Here is a 3,256-nt window from a genome sequence, read left to right as displayed (position 1 = left end):
CAGTCTGCACAGGAGGCTGTATCCTTCCTTCTTTGCTCCCTTGCTTGCTTCCTAGGTAACACAGACAGAATATTCCTCTCAACCATTCATCACACTCTGATTTCTCCGTTTCACATTTACAGTCCTCAGAGATTTTGCTGTCTTCTTTCTACCTTTTCCAAACTCTCACAAAGGATTCTTTCCCAAGAGCACAATATTTTAAAGAGATCGTGAACTATTTCATGCCATGCCTTGGAAATTCCCAGTTCACTTCGACTTATTGCAAACATCCATCACATCTGTGTTTCAAAAGCCAAACTAATGTCCCAGCAAAAATGCTTACTGTTATCTGCACATGCCAGACCTTTATATATGCATTTTGAAAGGTATTCCTTCTACTTTTCAGTACTTGCCTTTTTGATTCAGAACATCTGGGAGGCTGTTGATTTCGAAACAAGCCAATATCGAGTATCTCTTTTGCAATCCCCTGCTTTCTTCCACATCTTCTTCCTCTCTGTTTCTCCAGAAAAGGGGAGGAAATAGGGAACAAGCATAGCTTGCCTTCTTTAATACTCTAAATAGTGAAATTCATGACGGTTCCCTTCAGTCACTGGAAGTGGCTTTCCCTTTAGGGGAGGGGGGAATCATCTCATACGAAAAACCTAAAGGCTGTCCTTCTGGTTATTTGAAATAGGAAGTATCTGGAACAAAGAAAACATGAAGCAGGGTTATATTTTAGGTGTCTAAAAGTTGGATGCTTCAGTTTGAGCAAGTTAGCAGACTCCCATATTGTCAGGGCAGAGAGAGAAGAGTGTCTGGAAGAGACTGGTAACACTTCTTTCACATGCTGGTTATAATCTGGGAGGACCCAACCTCTAGAGCTCTCTCTTCATCTCCATTGACTATATAGGGAGCCAAGGGAAAATGAGTACGGACTCCAGCTGCTCACACACACCTCCAGTGAAGTAGATGAAACTCCCTATTTCAATCTCAAATCTCCTAATTTATTTAGTAGCTAATTTCTTTTTCAAACCAAAGAACACGTCTAACAGAAGGAAGCCCAGGGAAAACACAGGCAATAAATGCTGACGTTTTTCCCTCCACCTTTGCATTTGGTTTTAGACATATAAAGGAAAGGAGCAGATGCCTCCACAAATAGGATGCCTCAAAAATGCAAGGGTGGGAGGAGGAGATGATGGGTTTTAAGCAGTGAAACAGAGGTTCTCCACAAACTGTGTTGTCCCCCTAGACCCCGTCTCAGAGCATAGCACGTGGTTTTTATACAGGGAGTAAAATGGGAAGCCCAGTAGTGGGCAATACTCCGTGATTGCATTGGCATTTTAACTTGGGGCTCAGGTTAGTCCTAGATCCCAAATGCTCTGTCTTGCTCTCTGCCTCTAGTCTGGCATAGGGGGATCTCTGCACTGGGTCCATCTGGAAGATTTGCTGAAATTTAGCCGCTGGCTGTAATTGTTTGAGCAAAAGCTCAAGCCCAGTCGCCTACAGCAATATCACTGTAGTCTCTCTTGTGTTATGATTTGATGGTAATTTTGAATGACGCTTACAGAGAAATTGAGGCAGCTTTGCAATAAAGACCTACCTATGTCACCTTTGTATATTAAGGAAAGAGCAATGGCAAAGACTGGTGGCACCAAACTGTGACAGCTGTTTCACAAAGGTTGTCAACTTCCATTCCTCAGCTGTCAATGGAGAGAGGCAGACTGCAATGGTCTGAATCACCTTTTAGGGATGGCTTCCTCTCCTGTTTGATTAGACAGGGAGCTGGCATGGGATATATTCCATCTCTAGAAAGGTTATTGCCAAAACAGACCAAAGTAGGCCTGTATTTTTTGGACAAGATGTATTTTTGGACAAGAACAGATGAATGGCCCTTTAGGCACTACTGATTGTACCCTGTAGGTGGGCACCTGCAGGCTCCATTCAGTTGCTGGCACATTGGGACCTCCAGTTAGCTAAGACTTAGGCTTTGTGGGGATGTCTGAGACATCTCAAATGGTACTGGATGCCTAATTATGAGCAACTAAATTAAGCACCTTAAGTCAGGCATGATGAATCTCAGTTGAAAAGACAGATGTCTTAGGCTGAACTGGTCACTCCAGGACCCTTCTATAGTTGTGGAGGGCTAGGCAGCCTCAAAAAATGGTAGTAGATGACTAACTCAGAAGGTGCAGATGTCCAAGTTAGGTGTGATGAACTTGACCCTGAATACCTCTGTGTAGGGACTTGACTTCTCTTTAAAAATCAGGATGTCCAAAACTTACTAGATGTCACCTGAGAAAATACTCAACACTCTACATTACTCTGTTGTTCTTTCCCATGACAGAGAATGCACAGAGATGGAGAATGTGACATCTGTGACAGAGTTCATCCTAGTGGGATTTCCTAACATCCATGAGGTGGAGATCCTCTTCTTCATTGTGTTCCTGCTTATTTATTTAGTGACTGTCTTGGAAAACACTCCTATCATTGTCCTGGTATACACTGATTGCCACTGTATTACTTCCTCAGTAACCTGTCTTTCACTGAGATCTCCATGACTTCCTCTGTGGTTCCTAAAATGCTGGCAAACTTCCTGTCAGAGAAGAAGGTCACTTCCTTTGCTGGCTGCTTTAGCCAGCTCTACTTCTATTTCCTCATGGGCACAACTGGCTTCATCGTCTTTGCTGTTCTGTCCTATGACCAGTATGTGGCTATATGTAACCCACTGAGGTATCCCAGCATCATGACAAGCAAGGTATGCAGTCAACTTGTTTTGGGCTCCTGGGTAGGTGGCTTTGTCATGATTCTGTCATCTCTGGTTCTGAAAGCCCGGTTGCTGTACTGTGGTCCCAATGTAATCTATTACTACTTCTGCGACAGTGTGCCTTTATTACACCTTGCTTGTGCTGACATCCAGCTTATTGAGTTGATTGATTTTGTGGTGTCCTGGTCTTGCTCCTTGGCTTTTTGGCATCGACTGTGGTCTCCTATGCCTACATTATTTCTACCATATTCTGGATCCCATCAACTCAGGACAGGCAGGAGGCATTTGCGACTTGTGCTTCTCCTTTCACTGTTGTTTCCTTAGGTTTTGGCATCTTTGTCTATGCCAGGCCTTCCCAGGTGACCTCTCTGCATGTCAACAAAATACTCTCTGTGTTCTCCAGTATTGTGACACCTCTTTTAAACCCATTCATATTCAGCCTAAGGAATGAACAAATGAAAGAGGCCTTGAGAAATGCTTTGCACAAGGGCCTGGTGATGCCTAAGAGGGCAG

Source organism: Dromaius novaehollandiae, unplaced genomic scaffold (assembly GCF_036370855.1).
Source record: "Dromaius novaehollandiae isolate bDroNov1 unplaced genomic scaffold, bDroNov1.hap1 HAP1_SCAFFOLD_37, whole genome shotgun sequence".
In the NCBI taxonomy this organism is placed as follows: domain Eukaryota; kingdom Metazoa; phylum Chordata; class Aves; order Casuariiformes; family Dromaiidae; genus Dromaius; species Dromaius novaehollandiae.
The sequence above is the reverse complement of the archived record's forward strand: the minus strand, read 5'-3'. Positions refer to the sequence as shown.